Here is a 17,680-nt window from a genome sequence, read left to right on the forward strand (position 1 = left end):
GTGCTGCCCAACACTTCATGATGATGGATGCGAGAGCCACTGGACGAGAGTCATTAAGGCACACTGCTCGGCCTTTTTTGGTATAGGGATGATAGTCGTCTTCTTGAAGCATATAAGGACGTCAGATTGATGTAAGAGAGGTTGAAGATGTCTGCGAATACCCCGCCAGCTGACCTGTGTAAGACCTGAGTGCTCGTCCGGCTACCAAATGGCTTTCCGTGGGTTGATCTTCGAGAAGGCTTCTCTGACATCTGCAACGGTGACCTTGGATACAAATTCATCCGAGGCTTCCAGGGTGGAGGGCACACTCTCGCTGACCTCTTGCTCAAAGCGGGCATAGAATGCGTTGAGCTCATCAGGAGGGGTGGGTTGGAGCCGATGATTTTACATGCCTCCATCTTGTAGCCCGTTATGTCTGGCAGACCTTGGCATAGTCGGCGGGGGTCCGTGTGGCTAGCCTGGGACATCGAGCTTGGTCCGGTACTGTCTTTTGACATCTTTTTTTTTAATAAATTTAGATTACCCAATTATTTTTTCCAATTAAGGGGCAATTTAGCGTGGCCAATCCACCTACTCTGCACATTTTTGGGTTGTGGGGGTGAAACCCACGCAGACACGGGGAGAATGTGCAAACTCCACACGGACAGTAACCCAGAGCCGGGATCGAACCTGGGACCTCAGCGCCGTGAGGCGGTTGTGCTAACCACTAGGCCACCGTGCTGCCCTTCTTTTGGCATCTTTGATGGATTTCCTTGGATCATGGGCAGGATTCTCTGACACCCCCCCCCCCCCCCCCCCCCCCCCCCCCCCCCGGATCGGAGAATCCACGGGGGGGGGGTTTGGCGATAAACCCGCCCCAACGCTCCGGCGCCAGCTGCCGTATTCTCCGCCGCCGGTTTTCGGGCGGGGATCACGCCACATCAGTGGGGGGCCGTTGGCAGAGCCCCCCCCCCCTCCCCGGCAATTCTCCGGGACTCGATGGGCCGACCGGCCATCGGTTTCTGGCCAGTCCCACCGGCGTGGATTGGACCTGGTCCCACACGGCGGGACCTGGCTGGTAAGCCAGCTGGTGCGGTCCTGGGTTGGGGTGGGGGGGAGGATCTGGCCCCGGGGTGGGGGGGGGGGGGCACGGTGGCCTGGCCTGCGATCGGGGCCCACCGATCTGTGTGCGGGCCTGTACCTAGGAGGAACTCCTTGTTCCGCGCCAGCCCCTGTAGGGCTCCGTCATGGCCAGCACAGAGAGGGCACCCCCCCTGTGCAAGCACCAGTATCTTGCCACACGAGCCTCATACAGCATCCTGACCCAGTCAATGAAGCCCCGCCCAAACCCAAACCGCCCCAGTACCTCCCACAGATAATCCCTTTCCACACGGTCAAACGCCTTCTCTGCGTCCATTGCAACCACTACCTCTACGTCCCTATCCTCTGGGGGCATCATTATTTTTTTTTTTTTTAATTTAGAGTACCCAATTAATTTTTTCCAATTGAGGGGCAATTTAGCGTGGCCAGTCCACCTAACCTGCACATCTTTGGGTTGTGGGGGGCGAAACCCACGCAGGCACGGGGAGAATGTGCAAACTCCACACGGACAGTGACCCAGAGCCGGGATCAAACCTGGGACCTTGGCGCCTTGAGGCAGCAGTGCTAACCACTGCGCCACCGTCCTGCCCTCTCTGGGGGCATCATTATAACATCAACAGCCTTCTTACGTTGGGCGCCAACTGCCTCCCCTTAACAAATCCCGTCTGGTCATCCCCAATCAAGTATGGGCCGAACTAGTGTTTTATACAGCTCCATCATGACCTCCCTGCCTCGCGTAATAAAGGCAAGTAGCCTTCTCAACCACCTTGTCTACCTGTTCTGCTGTCTTCAGGATCTATGGATATGCACCCCAAGGTCCCTCTGGTTTGTGTTTCCCGTTCCGGAACCATAGCCTGGAGAACAGGAGATAAATAGAGGCCTGGGGAGTTCCGATAGTCCTTTTAATTAAAGAGTAAGGTCGAGGGGATTGACCATGAGAGGGTGAGGAAAACCTCAGCCGATGGACAAGAGGGCTGGTCCATTATAACGTATCTCCCACTGAACCCCACCCCAGGATATTGCTGACCCACAGCCTGACCAGCGTCACTGTTCACACACCCTTGTCCAGGAGCTGCTCTGTTTTGGATGATGTGATTTTTCTACTGATTCTGGTGGACGGGGAAAGGCCGTGAAGAAAGAGCTCCCCCAGGCACATGTTTCCTCACATTCTCCTGACTGCACAAACTGCTGCTCGTTCATGAGTCATGTTGTTAAACTGGATTAAATGAGAAACATGTGCGAGGTTTAAGGCTGGGGAACCTTTGACTGTTTTTTCCACTGCATTTCTACAGAGTTCTCGTACGTGTCCTCGGATTTCTGAGCTTTTGTCGAGGTAACGGTTTGTTTCAGGATCTCTCCCACTCCAGGCGGTGATTGTAATTCTCCCGTCTGCCAACCTCCACTGTCCCTGATGTTCTTAAACAGGATTACGTAGAAGCATGCCATTCAGCCCCAACTGGTGTTTGTACTGTGCACCAGTCTCCATCTACTTCATCTCAAACTTTAACCACATTTTTTCAATTCCCGTTTTCCTCCTGCAACTTGCCTCTTCCCCATCTCTTTGTGGATGCAATGATACTTCCCAGACCACGCTTCCTCAGGGATGGGTACAAGAGACCCTGAGTCCAAGGAAACGGGGAAATACCGTATGGAATCCCTGCTCCTGGTTACTATCCAAAAGGTGTCCTTGCTTCTCCTGGTCTGCTGTAACAACCTTCGTGATTTCCTTCCCTCCAGACCCGACGCTCTCCTGGCCGGCCGCCCAACAGCAACCCAAAACATTGGCCGAAACATTGCACATTTCAAGAAGCAGTTAGATATAGCACTTAGGGAGCGGCATGTGGCGCAGTGGAGAGCATTAGGACTGCGTGTGCTGAGGTCCCAGGTTCGAATCCCGGCTCTGCATCACTGTCCGTGTGGAGTTTGCACATTCTCCCCGTGTCTGCGTGGGTCTCACCCCCACACCCCAAACAATGTGCAGGGTAGGTGGATTGGCCACACTAAATTGCCCCTTAATTGGAAAGAAATTATAATTCGGTAATCTAAATTTTAAAATAAATTTTTAAAAAAAGATATAGCACTTAGGGCGAAGAGGATCAAAGGATATGAGGTGAAAGCAGGATTAGGATATTAAATTGGGTGATCAGCCATGATCATAATGAATGGCAGAGCAGGCTCGAAGGGCCAAATAGCCTCCTCCTGCTCCTATTTCTATGTTTCTAAACTCTTCCTCACTTTAGCTCATCCAACACTTTGCTGCCCATGTCCTGACACACCAGGTCCCATGCACACATCACCCCTGTGCTCGCTGGCCTACAATGGATGCCAGTCCGGTAATACCTGGGCGGCACGGTAGCACAGTGGTTAGCATTATGGCTTCACAGCGCCAGGGTTCCCAGGTTCGATTCCTGGCTTGGGTCACTGTCTCTGTGCGGAGTCTGCACGTTCTACCCGTGTCTGCGTGGATTTCCTCCGGGTGCTCCGGTTTCCTCCCACAAGTCCCAAAAAAACGTGCTGTTAGGCGAATCAGACATTCTGAATTCTCCCTCCGTGTGCCCGAACAGGCGCCGGAATGTGGCGACCAGGGGCTTTTCACAGTAACTTTATTGCAGTGGGTTTTTTTTCTTTATAAATTTAGAGTAACCAATTTTTTTCCACTTAAGGGGCAATTTACTGTCGCCAATCCACCTGCCCTGCACATCTTTGGGTTGTGGGGGCGAAACCCACACAAACACGGGGAGAATGTGCAAACTCCACACGGACAGTGACCCAGAGCCGGGATCGAACATGGTACCTCGGCGCCGTGAGGCAGCAGTGCTAACCACTGCGCCGCCGTGCTGTCCTTCATTGCAGTGTTAATGTAAGCCTACTTGTGACAATGAAAGATTATTATTAATTGTACATTCTGAATTCTCCCTCCATGTACCCGAACAGGCGCCGGAATGTGGCGACTCGGGGATTGTCACAGTAACTTCCTTGCAGTGTTAATGTAAGCCTACTTGTGACACTAATAAACATTGTTATTATCTCTTAATCTCCAACAATCCTTCAAGAATCCAAGGTATAATTTTCTTGAATTCAGGGGTCTTAGTGATTTGAACCTCTCCACCTCTGGTGGCCATGTCTTCACTGGGCTGGTTTCTAAGCTCCAGAACGTTCTTCCTGAACCTCGCCGCACCTCACTCTCTCTCTCTCTTCCTTGAAGACATTCCTTAAAATCTTGTATTACGCGGGACGATAGAAACTAAATTTTAACAGGGGCGCAAACGCAGCGAGACCAGGGCAAGTAAATGCCCACCAATCTTTGAGGACAGCAGGAGCGAGGTTAACAAAGTGGTCAATAAAGTCCGTGGAATCTTGGGCTTTACCGATAAAGGGAAAGAGTAAAGTCCAGGACGTTTGACGAAACCTTTGCAAATCACTAGTTCATCCCCAGATGGAGTATTTGGTCTAATTCTAGGCACTGTATTTTAATCAGGGTTTTGGAGAGGTACAGAAAAGATTAGCTAGACTGGTTCCAAGAATGAGAGATTACAATCAGACTAGAGAAGGCCTTTGAACAGAGAAAGTTGAAAGGACATTTGATGGCGATTTTTTTTTTAAATGAAAGGTTTGGATGGATTAAATAAAGATGAACTGTTTCCAATTGATGAACGATGGATAAGCAGAGGGCTCAGATTTAAAGTGATTAGCAAAGCTCTCAAAACAGGGGGAAATTGTCTTTGGCAGGTTGATGGGTAGAGTCAATAGCAGCTTAAAATTGGGTCTCCCCCCCCCCCCCCCCCCCCCTTCCCTCCACACACTCACACAATGAACCAACACAGAATTGATGGACTAAATGGCCTCTTAATACTTGGGATTCAGCTTACCTGGGAGGAACATGCATTTAGATAATGAACATTGTCTGGTGCACGTGAAATCCCCAGTCAGAGTGAGCAGGACGAGGAGCGGGCAAACGTTTGGGGGCAGGCAGGAAGGAAGGAAAGACATCGGGCTGGATTGTGCGCCTCGCAATGCCGGAAACGTTGTTCAGGAGGGCAGACCTTCTGTGAGCCATCTTGGTGGCTGCAGTGAGTGTGTGGTTAGTGGGGTGCTTAAAAACAGCTCCAGCTGCCAAGCTCTTTATTGCTAACTCTGGACCCAGCGGTTAGAATGCCCGCTGGGCCAGACATTGCTCTCAATTCGCGCTGGCAGAGTGCTGGTCCATTTGCATGTCCTGTCCTGAATTGCTCACCGAATAATGCCCCCCAACGGGAACGCGAACCGCACGCAATTCAGTCCTGGCAGGAACAATGGGCTGGATTCTCCGTTCCAGGGACTATGTCCCCACGCCATTGTAAAAACTGTGGCCTTTCACACCAGAAAAACTGGCGTCAAAAGGCCACATATTCAGAGCCCTACAGGGGGCTAGCAGGGACCCATTGTGAATCGAGCAGCTTTCGCTGCAGATACGGGCCCCAGCACTTCCGGGTCAGAGGCCACGCATGCGCACGGCGGCGGCCTCCAGCGGCCGCGATGTGGTCCATGGCGGACTCGAACCACGAAGCTGGACCTCGTAAATAGTGCCCCCGATCGGGCATGCGCCCGACCCGGACCGCCCGGCCACCCAGAAATAGCCCGGTCCTGTATGAGGCCGTCCTCTGCACTCCGATCGGCCCGGCCCCCCCAGACATTGGCAGCCGCAGACTGAGTCCGTAGCCGCCACGCAAGTATCCCTAACGGCAGGCCCCCCATTAAAAATACGCCGTCGGGACTTTGGCCGGTCGGTGGGGGGGGGGGGGGCCTCTGCCAAAGGCTGCAGGTGGGGGATACGTGGCGCTTTCCGGGGGCGTTTTCCATGCGCTGAAGTGGATTCTCCGCCCCGGCTCCGGGCAGGATTCTGACACCAGCTGCCGAGAATCCCGCCCAATTGGTCGTGCAAATAGAGAATATTGTACCGCGCCTGAGAAAATGGGCAAGCTCTCAGGGGGTTAATGAGATCCGAGTTTTAATTAAAATGCCAGTAAGGTGCTGTCGTTGATGAGTGTGAATCTGCTGCTTCAGTCAACATTAAACCCCAAAGTGTAAACATTGTCACATGATGCAGAATGTCAGTCTCATTTGCAGTAAAGCATTTACTGTTTGTAACTGAGTGTGACCCAGTGTGGGAGGGAGGTGATGCATCAAAGTCTCGACATCTCAGCCAGGCTTTGTCACACACATACACGCCAGACCTGCAGCAGACTAAGGAGAGCAGCTGGCAATATAACTCACTACCAGGCTAACGGCTACAGGGTGCCCAGGTGAGAATGGCTTTTGCTGCATGTCTTGGCTGTATGTGTTTGCCTGTCTTTGTGTTTGTAGGTTTGTCTGCCTGAGTGAGCGATGTGTGTGTTGTCTGTCCCTCTCTAACTGTATGCACATGTATGTTTTTGTGTGTCTGTTCGTGTGCGTCTGCTAGTGTGTGTGTTTATCTGTCTGTCTGTGAGTCAGTGTGTGTGGGTCTTGGCTATCCGTATGTGTCCGTTTCTCTGTCTGTGCCTGCCTGTGTATATGTGTGCTTATCTGTGTCTGCAGTTATGTCTATGCCTTTACCTTTCCATGCGTGTGCGTGTTTGAGTGTGTCAGTCTATGTGAGCATGTGTGTGTCTTTGAGTCTGTGAATGTGCATCAGTGTATGTGAATTTGTGCACGTCTGTGTGCATGTGTGTACATGTAGGTGTGTGTGCATGAGAGAATATGTGTATGTCCGTCAGTATTTGAGAATGTGTATTTCTTTTGTCTGTGTGTGTTTGAGCATGTGTGTCTCTATGCGTGTCTGAGTTTGAGAATGTGTCTGTGTGTCTCTAAGTGTGTCTGTCTGTGTGTAAATGTCTGCCTTTGTGTGGGGATATACATGTATGCACTATCTGTCTGTCAGTGTGGGCTCCACGTTTGGAAGAATGTGATGATATTCAATTCTGGGGTTTGTGGTGCAGTCAATTAGCTTCAAGGCGGATTTGTAAATGCGAATCTAAAATTTGTTAAAAACATTTACTCACATACAGCACAGAAACAGGCCACTCGGCCCGAGTCTGCTACGCTGGTGTCTGTAATCTACATGACCCTCCCCCCCCCCAACCCTGAGGACACACTCTATCAGCATACCCTTCCATTCCTTCCTCCCTCATGCTGATATAATTGAAATGTATTGATTCTTAATTGCCTCAACTACTCACAGTGACAGCGAGTTTCATGCTGTAACCACGCTCGAACTCTCTTGTGGATTCCCTACTGACCATTGTGTAGTTTTAGCTACGAGTTCTGGAACTGAATTCTCCCCTTCCCACCGTCGGCAGCGAGAATTGCGATCGAGCGGATAATAGCGCGCAATGGAATAATCGTGATTTTCGCCCAGTGGCGAATCCGACGCCATGCTCCAGTCCCCCGCTGGCAGCGTTACGTTGCACCTAGTGCAGATCTGGGCATGACGGTTAAATAGTGAGAAAGGCCAAAATGGAGATTCACAACTGGCGCAAATCAGTTTGCTACCTATCTAATGTCCGGCCTGCTCCCAAAGGTGGGGAACCCTCAGGGAATTGGCCTTGGTCAGGGGGCTGAAGCGCTCCAGGACAGGGGAGGGGGGCTGGATTAGCACCGGGTTAAATCGCTGGCTTTTAAAGCATACCATGGCAGGCCAGCGGCGCGGGTTCAATTCCCATACCAGCCTCCCCGAACAGGCGTCGGAATGTGGCGACTAGGGGCTTTTCACAGTAACTTCATTTGAAGCCTACTTGTGACAAAAAGCAATTTTCATTTTCAACTCCCTTTGACTGTGAGCACCCTCCAGCTTCACAGCTGAAGGCTGTTGCTAATAAGGAATTGGCCTTGTAGGTTGTGAGAGCGCTTCCCAGTTCTCACAGGTACACATGCCATGGCTCAGACGATGATTATTGTCTCACATTTCAGTTAAACTTTGAAGCCTGAACAGTTTGCCTGAACGCTGGAAGTGTCAGCACCATAGAGGCAGCAGCCAATAATCAAACACTCGAGCTGGGATTTAGCAGTGGGGATATCCTCGCGACCAAAGGGTGAGGGTGTGGATCAGGGGAGGGTACCTGAGCACGGTCTCCATATTGTTCCCTGTAGGGGTCTGGGGTCTAGGGCTCCTTTTCCAATATAACTGGCTCAGTGGATGTCACTCTGCGATAAGGCAGGACACACAAGGGATGGGGGAGGCTTGGGGGATTTGAGGGTCCCGGGGTGGAAGCCCTAACTGATCGTCAATCTCTTTCCTTGTCCAATTCCTTACAGCTATAACAAGTAAAGTAACGTCTCCACAGTCCCGGATGACCACGGGCTGCTTTACCCTTTTCAGGGGAAATTTAACCTGAGGGTCACCACACCTCAGGCGAGGGGTAAGGTTGAGAAGGCGGGGCCTTCATGAATAACCTCAGCCGGTACGGGAACTGAACCCACGCTGCTGGCCTCGCTCTGCGTCACAAACCAGCCGTCCAGCCGACTGAGCTAAATAATGTGGCTGGTTATACCCAAGGTATACAGGGGTCGTTGGTCTTTCGAGGAAACCAATGCAACACCAATGCCAAGTCCACGCGGACTTGGCACCCCATGGAGAGGATGACCCCGCTCCCAGTGGCCATGATGGTCACCGCAACCCTGAACTTCTATGCAACCGGATCATTCCAGGGCTAGCACTTGTGCGGCACATCACACGCTGCAGCCCACAAATGTATCTGGGAGGTCACAGATGCCCTATATGCCCTGGCAGGCGACTTTATCAACTTTGAGCTGGACCAGGCCCACCAAGATGCCTGGGCTGCAGGACCCTCCGCCATCGCCTGAATGCCCCAGGTACAGGGGGTAACTGATGGCACACATGTCACCGTGCGCGCACCGGGGCATCAGGGAGTGCTCTTCATTAACAGGAAGGGGCTCCACTCCCTGAATGTTCAACATTTGTGCAACAACCACCTCTGGATCAGGCACGTGTGTGCATGTTTCCCAGGGATTGTGCATGACAGCTACATCCTGGGACACTCGGAGATCCCCGGCATCTTTGAAGGTTGGCTATTGGGGGGTAAGGAGTACCGCTGAGGTCCTGGCTGATGATGCCAGTGCGGAGGCTGAGACCTGATATAACGAGGCCAATGGTGCCACTTGTACTGTCAGTAAGCGGCGCATCGGACTGGTCAAAATGTGGTTCCGATTGCTGGACCTCTCTGCTGGTGCACGGTAGTACACTCCCCAGAGGGTTAACCTCTTTGTGGTGGTCTGCTGTGCCAGGTTGTGGAGGGGACAACATGCTGGAGGAGGAGGGACATGCGACCTTCACTGAGGAGGAGGAGGCGGACCAGGAGTGGATGGGGGACAAGCGCGGAGAGGACCAGCAGGAGGAGCCGGAGGATGAAGAACAGAAGGCGGCAAGGGTCCGGCATGCCCAGAGAACCAGGGAGACCCTCACCCTCACCCAATGCTCATGGGGTGTGGCTTCATCCGTCAGCTCATCCCTTTCCCCCAATCCCACCTTCCCACAAATCCCTCCTTTCTCCAGTCCCCTTCCCCAATCCCCTTCTTCCCCAATCCCCTTCTTCCCCAATCCCCTCCTTCCCCCATTCGCTCCTTCCCCCCCAACTCATCTTCCCCCAATCCCCCTCCCTCCCCCCCAACCTCCCGACTACCCTGTACCACCCTCCAAGGGTCTGTGTAACATCGCCCCAGGGTGATGGGCCTGTGTTGGCACTGAAGGCAGGTCAATACACAAGGCAGCAGAGTGATGGTAGCCCACTCTGAGCTGAGCGGTGCTGGTCAGTTTATGCTGACAGTGCGCCCACACCCCACTTCTGAACGGGGTCTGTATCGGGGGCGTTTGGTTTGGACCACTGTGCCCGGGGTGGGAGGTGGGCGGAGCGAAGGGCAAAAGGGGCGGGGGTGCAGGCAGACCCGGTGTGAAGATTAATGTGACGGAGGCTTCACATTTATCGCGTGTAACATGGTTTAATTGTGAACATTTGACATTTCCATTCGCCCTAGCTACACAAAGTGCTCTCCCCAGCCCCCCGAGTGCCCACTCAGTGATCCTCTCTCTTCTTGATTTTTCCTGGTCTACTGTTTCATCTCGGTGTGACCCCAGGATGCACATCAGAGGTGGAGGTAGCTGCTGCTTTCCACGCCCTGTGGCCTTTGATGCCCTTGGCCGACGTCCTCTGGAGGGTCTGGAGCTAGGGGGCCCCAGCTGACTTACCAGTGTCACTGGCATCACTGTGCCACCCTGTTCTGCCCACTCTCTTGAGGGGTGTCAGGAAGGGGAGATTCGGAAGAATTGGAGACCGGCATTGTGTCCTTGGGAGGAGGCCCTGGGTTGGCTTTCTGGGAATTCCCCACCCCTCCGTTGCTGAACTCCCCCGTTTCATTGTTGGCTCTGCCTTCAACTGCTCGCCTCCCAATGCTACTGGGAGGGCGGCACGGTAGCACAGTGGTTAGCACTGTGGCTTCACAGCGCCAGGGTCCCAGGTTTGATTCCCAGCTTGGGTCACTGTGCGGAGTCTGCACGTTCTCCCCGTGTCTGCGCGGGTTTCCTCCCGGAGCTCCGGTTTCCTCCCACAAGTCCCGAAACTCGTGCTGTTAGGTGAAATGGACATTCTGAATTCTCCCTCAGTGTACCCGAACAGGCGCCGGAATGTGGTGACTAGGGGATTTTCACAGTAACTTCATTGCAGTGTTAATGTAAGCCTACTTGTGACACTAATAAAGATTATTATTATTAAAAGTACATTTTTGTTAGCGGTGAGAGGCTGAAGCGCGAATCTGGCGAATCAGATGGCGAGACAGCCAGTGGTTCATGGGGGGAGGGGGGGGGGGGGGGTCATTTCTCGCACTATGTGCCATTAAATACGGGCCGTGATCTGACCAACATGGCCGCCGGGAAACACCCTGCCAATTGTGCCCACAATTGCACTCGGAAATGTTTCTATTAAACCTGGTCTCTCCCGCTAGGGGAACCATCTTCTCTCTGTCTATCTATGGAATCGCTTTGGAAAGATAATTAGGTCACCCCTCAGCATTCTTTTTTTTTGAGATAAGAGCCCGAACTTATTCAATCCTTTCTGAGAGTTAACCTCTCGGCTCTTGTATCATCCTTTTAAATCTTCTTTGCACCTTCTGTAGTCTCTCTATCGGTACAACATGGCGGTGTGGTGGACTGTGGGTCGATGGAGTGCTGCGAAGTGATTGTTACACCATTCCACTGATCTCACTGACTAATTCTGCAAGACAGGGAGAAACTAGACTGGAATATGGTTAAAGTTAAACCCCACCCTCCCACTCGGGAAGCTGCTCTTGGATCCCGGGAGTTAACCCTGCTGTGTGAGACTGACGGGAGGCTCTAATTCAGGAGAGCATTAGTCACACTCGCACTGAGCTAGCCTGTAACAAGGTCAGAAACGGCAGGTCATTCGAGGGCTTAGGGCCCAAGCAGCTGAAAGCAGAGCCAACAATGAAACTGGGCAGATCAGCATCGGAGGGCTGCAGAGATCCCAGAAGGCGATTGAGGCGATTTACAGAGACAGGACGGGGCACGGCCATGGAAGGGTTGAAACACAATGATGATAATGTTGAATTTGAGGCAGCATATTTTAAATGGCTGACAAAGGCTCCTTTAAACAAAAACTTGAGAGTCAGCTAGCCTGTGCCCAGCTTCTGCCCCCCCCCCCCATCCCCCGACCCCAGCCCACCATCGGACCACCACCCAATGCCCAGTGGGTATCGTTCCTGACCACTTAACCTCATGGGGAAAGGACTCGAAGCATAATGGGCAGCACGGTAGCATTGTGGATAGCACAATCGCTTCACAGCTCCAGGGTCCCAGGTTCGATTCCGGCTTGGGTCACTGTCTGTGCGGAGTCTGCACATTCTCCCCGTGTATGCGTGGGTTTCCTCCGGGTGCTCCGGTTTCCTCCCACAGTCCAAAGGTGTGCAGGTTGGGTGGATTGGCCATGATAAATTGCCCTTAGTGTCCAAAATTGCCCTTAGTGTTGGGTGGGGTTACTGGGTTATGGGGATAGGGTGGAGGTGTTGATCTTGGGTAGGGTGCTCTTTCCAAGAGCCGGTGCAGACTCGATGGGCCGAATGGCCTCCTTCTGCACTGTAAATTCTATGATCTAAGACATAATGAGGAAATTACACCGGCATTAGCCCTCGAACATGTCGATTCACAACACAAGGAGAAATTCCGTGCAAAATCCACAGCTCCACACTAGGAAATGTCCTGCATACTGTACCGATCAGTTGGCAATGAGGCCATTCCCCTTTGAGTTAAACACAAAGGCCGCACTCCCCTGTGGATACCTTTTCCTTTCTGCTCTGTAAATTCCCTCAGACTGAGCGTGTGAACATTTTTCTGAAAGTGCTCGCAGTTACAGTAGAATCATAGGATGACGCTGTACAGAAGGAGGCCATTCGGCCCACCGTGCCTGTGCCAGCTAATTTGCAGAGATCCAATTAACCTCAGTCCCCTGTATTGAATATAATATCTGCTGTGTACATTTGCAATTCAGCACATCAAATGAAACCCCCAAAGCCTGGCTGATTTGATAGCTCTCCAACTGGCAAATCAGAGATATATATATATGGGTCCACATTAGGAGGGTCCACAATGGGAGGGTCCACATTAGGACTACAGCATCTAGCCCAGGCTGACACCAGGATGCTGCACTGGTCTCGGGGCCCACACGAGAGAGGGATTTTAATAAAGCTGCCTGTTTGACTGATTCCGGAGGCTGTTAAAGGCCATCGTACGCCAGGCCCAATTCTCGTCAACAGTAATTTCAGTTCAGAGACAATGGGAGGGTTGAGGAGGTGGAGGACAGGTGTGGGAGGTGTGAGAGAAGTCCTGCGAATCATGTACATGTGTTTTGGGCGTGGCCGAGGCTGAGGGGATACAGGCAGGGATTTTCAGATGTCATGTCAGAGGTCCTGGAAGGGAGGTTGACTTCGAGCTCAGAGATGGCAATACTTGGAGTGTGGGAAGATCCGGGAGTCCAGGGTGGGGAAGAGAGGCCGACGTTTTGGCCTTTACCTCCCTGGTGGCCCGGAGACGGATTTTGCTGGGATGGAGGGACTCGGGTCAGTGACATGGCAGGGTTTCGTAGGCTAGAGAAAATTAAATTCGCCTTAAGGGGTTCGTTACAGGGGTTCACTCGGTTGGCAGCCATTCATCGACTTCTTCAAGGAAAATTGACCATCAGCGACAGGGGGGCATGGACGTGACAATTAAGGGCAGGGAATCTACAGCATGGGTAGTTAGGGTTCAGGGCTTGGGGAGTTGGGTGTGTTATTGTGGGTTATTTACATGTGTTGGATCTCTCTATTGTTTAAAATGTTAAGATTATAAATGCCTCAATAAAATATTTTCTAAAAAAAAAGAGGCAGTGGGAGGGGAGTAAAACGGATGTTATCACCCATGCTCCACAATGCCAAGAACAGATTTGCTTCCCTCCCCATCCCCACTCCTCCACCCACCTCTCAGCCAATTTATCTGTACAACCAGCACTTGACAGCCAAGAGTGTATATCTCAGGGTAGTACTGTCTCCGAATGTGAGAACCACGTCGTTAATCGGAAAGGAATGCAACCAGACACTGAGTTGTTGGGTATCCACTGAGCACTGTCTTCAAGGCCGCGTACACCAGCGTTAACAGCAAAGAGGGAGATTATATGGTGCTAAAGCAGCGTGCAGGCGGCAATGACTGGAAGTGGAAACTGAGCAGCAGGTTGGCAAATGGTCAATGCACAGGGAGAGAGAATGGGCTGCTCTGGAAATTGTTAGAACTGATGCAGCGAACCTGGGGATTAACTGCACTGGGGGCGAGGAGCATTGCTAGGATGTCTAGAACAATGCAGAGGGAGCTTTCCTCTTCCTTCTAATATACCACGGGTGCGTCCACAACCCTAACTCACACATCGGTATAACTCCTGACTAATTCAAGAAACAATAAGATCCATAATAACTCAATCCCTTTAATGAGCCAAGTTTCATTCCGTCGATGATCAATCAATCAAGCAGGAGCTTGAACCCCGTGCTGTACCTGTCCTGCGAGTGTCTGATGGGGACAGTGTAGAGGGAGCTTTACTCTGTATCTAACCCCGTGCTGTACCTGCCCTGGGAGTGTTTGATGGGGACAGTGTAGAGGGAGATTTACTCTGTATCTAACCCCGTGCTGTACCTGTCCTGGGAGTGTTTGATGGGGACAGTGTAGAGGGAGCTTTACTCTGTATCTAACCCCGTGCTGTACCTGTCCTGGGAGTGTTTGATGGGGACAGTGTAGAGGGAGCTTTACTCTGTATCTAACCCCGTGCTGTACCTGTCCTGGGAGTGTTTGATGGGGACAGTGTAGAGGGAGCTTTACTCTGTATCTAACCCCCTGCTGTACCTGTCCTGGGAGTGTTTGATGAGAACAGTGTAGAGGGAGCTTTACTCTGTATCTAACCCCGTGCTGTACCTGTCCTGGGAGTGTTTGATGGGGACAGTGTAGAGGGAGCTTCACTCTGTATCTAACCCCGTGCTGTACCTGTCCTGGGAGTGTTTGGTGGGGACAGTGTAGAGGGAGCTTTACTCTGTATCTAACCCCGTGCTGTACCTGTCCTGGTATTGTTTGATGGGGACAGTGTAGAGGGAGCTTTACTCTGTATCTAACCCCATGCTGTACCCAGTCCTGGGAGTGTTTGATGGGGACAGTGTAGAGGGAGCTTTACTCTGTATCTAACCCCGTGCTGTACCTGTCCTGGGACTGTTTGATGGGGACAGTGTAGAGGGAGCTTTAATCTGTATCTAACCCCGTGCTGTACCTGTCCTGGGAGTGTTTGATGGGGACAGTGTAGAGGGAGCTTTACTCTGTATCTAACCCCCTGCTGTACCTGTCCTGGGAGTGTTTGATGAGAACAGTGTAGAGGGAGCTTTACTCTGTATCTAACCCCGTGCTGTACCTGTCCTGGGAGTGTTTGATGGGGACAGTGTAGAGGGAGCTTCACTCTGTATCTAACCCCGTGCTGTACCTGTCCTGGGAGTGTTTGGTGGGGACAGTGTAGAGGGAGCTTTACTCTGTATCTAACCCCGTGCTGTACCTGTCCTGGGAATGTTTGATGGGGACAGTGTAGAGGGAGCTTTACTCTGTATCTAACCCCATGCTGTACCCGTCCTGGGAGTGTTTGATGGGGACAGTGTAGAGGGAGCTTTACTCTGTATCTAACCCCGTGCTGTACCTGTCCTGGGACTGTTTGATGGGGACAGTGTAGAGGGAGCTTTAATCTGTATCTAACCCCGTGCTGTACCTGTCCTGGGAGTGTTTGGTGGGGACAGTGTAGAGGGAGCTTTACTCTGTATCTAACCCCCTGCTGTACCTGTCCTGGGACTGTTTGATGGGGACAGTGTAGAGGGAGCTTTAATCTGTATCTAACCCCGTGCTGTACCTGTCCTGGGAGTGTTTGATGGGGACAGTGTAGAGGGAGCTTTACTCTGTATCTAACCCCGTGCTGTACCTGTCCTGGGAATGTTTGATGGGGACAGTGTAGAGGGAGCTTTACTCTGTATCTAACCCCGTGCTGTACCTGTCCTGGGAGTGTTTGATGGGGACTGTGAGGTATTAAGGATTGGAGCTAAATTTGGGTTTGACTAACTGACCTAACAAAGCATCCAGACTGTTGCAGATGTATTGGCGTCACAAGTAAACAATCTGTGTGGAGAATGACCCTCAGTTGTGTGATCGCAGCTCCAGGAAAATAATCATTTCAAACATCTTTGACCCAAACTATGTCTTGTACAGATTCCACACAAAACCCCTTACCTTTTTTATTGTATTCAGTGCTTGAACTTACTAAACCTATTCTCTTTACTTTTCCTGTCCTTTTCCACCTTTTAGTGATCTCTATGTATACATCCTCAGATTTCAGTTCTTAAAAAAAAAAAGATTTCTGTTCTACTCAATCTCCTCCAGCTCCGTAACCCTCCGAGTCGTCTGCACTCTAATTCTGGACCCTGTTTTTAATTGCTCCACCGTTAGTGGCCATGTTGCCTGGGCCTCAAGCTCTGGAATTTCCTGCCTTAACCTCGCCGTCCCTCGACCAGAGGTCCTCCTTAAAACCCACATTTCTGGCCAATCTTTTGGTCATCTGCCTTCATATCTCCTCGTGGCTCGGTGTCACATTTTGTTCGGATAGTATTCCGTTGAAGCACCTTGGAACGTTTTATGAAGCGAATGGTGGTCATATAAATACAAATGACTCCTGCTCATGTTGAAACTTCCTGCGCGGTGTGGCATTGTATTGGCGCTGGTCCGTCTTTCGTGCCCAGGATTAATGTTCCAAATCATACTCCGAGCCTAGAATTGGCCGATCAGGTCACATCAACTCAAATTGCGTCCATGAGGAAAGAAGGAGCAGTTATGGGAGATTTTGAGAGAGTATAAACAGCGAGAGTATTTCCACTTGTGGGGAAAAGACGAGAGGCCCACAATTCTGGTCGCCACACTACCAGAAGGATGGCTGGAGGCTTTGGAGAGGGTGCAGAGGTGGTTTACCAGGATGCTGCCTGGTCTGGAGGGTGTTAGCTATGCGGAGAGGCTGAATAGACTCGGACTGTTTTCATTAGAGAAACGGAGGTTGAGGGGCGACCTGATAGAGGTCTACAAGACTATGAGGGGCGTGGATAGAGTGGATGGGCAGCACTCTTTCCCAGGATGGAGGGAGTCAGTCACCAGGGGGCTTAGGTTTAAGGTCCGTGGGGCAAAGTTTAGAGGAGATGTGCGAGGCAGTTGTTTTACGCAGAGGGTGGTGAGCGCCTGGAACGCATTGCCAGGGGAAGTTGTAGGAACAGATACATTAACTGGGTTCAAAAGGCATCTTGACAAACATATGGATACGATGGGTATAGAGGGATAAGTGCTGAGGGTTTTGGAAAAGGTTGGTATCATGACCAGAACAGGCTTGGAGGGCCAAATGGCCTGTTCCTGTGCTGTATTGTTCTTTGTAATATAAGATAGTCAGCAAGAAGTCAAATGGGGAATTCAGAAGAACGTTCTTTGCCCAGGGAGTGGTGACAGCGTGGAACCCGCTACCACAGGGAGTAAACAGTGTGAATATTATAGACACATTTATGGAGAAGATATGAGGAAGACAGGCATGCCAATGGTGTTTTGCGAGGAAGATCGGGGGGAGGTTTGAGTTGGGCTTAAACACCAGCACCGACTGGATAGGCCAAATGGCCTGTTTCTGCACTGCCTATTCTATGAAAATAGCTTTTGTGTACAGCTTCCTCCAAATAAGGGGTTAGCTGCTCATCCCTGTGTCCAGCTGTGTGCTCAAGAGCAGGAAGTTATCGAGGTGCCCTGTGATGAGCAGGGACGTGTCAAGCAGCGGGTGGGAGAGAGGGTCACTTGCGTCAACGACACTGGCCAAGCGAGCTGTGGACCGGGATTCAATGGAATGACAAACTTGCATTTGTATAGCAACCTTAGACGTTATTGTAATTTGGAAAAGTTAACAGCCAATTTGCAAGCAGCAAGATCCCATTAACTGCAATGTAATCATGACCAGATCATCTATTTCTAGTGTGTTTGGCTGAGGGTTAAATA

The 17,680-nt window shown here is 51.4% G+C and overlaps 1 protein-coding gene across 5 annotated transcripts in view; it reads left to right on the plus strand.

Annotated features, from left to right (window-relative positions):
- kank2 (KN motif and ankyrin repeat domains 2) overlaps window positions 1-17,680 on the plus strand; it is a 155,780-nt gene that overhangs the window by 85,171 nt on the left and 52,929 nt on the right. Inside the window, exon 1 of one of the 5 annotated variants that reach the window (XM_038784672.1) lies at window positions 6,210-6,362. The exons of the other annotated variants lie outside the window; for them this stretch is intronic. The gene's annotated coding sequence lies outside the window, so the exon portion shown is untranslated. Of the gene's footprint in view, window positions 1-6,209; window positions 6,363-17,680 lie in introns of those variants that run through there. 5 annotated transcript variants of the gene reach the window in all.

This window comes from Scyliorhinus canicula, chromosome 25 (genome assembly GCF_902713615.1).
Source record: "Scyliorhinus canicula chromosome 25, sScyCan1.1, whole genome shotgun sequence".
NCBI classification, from domain to species: domain Eukaryota; kingdom Metazoa; phylum Chordata; class Chondrichthyes; order Carcharhiniformes; family Scyliorhinidae; genus Scyliorhinus; species Scyliorhinus canicula.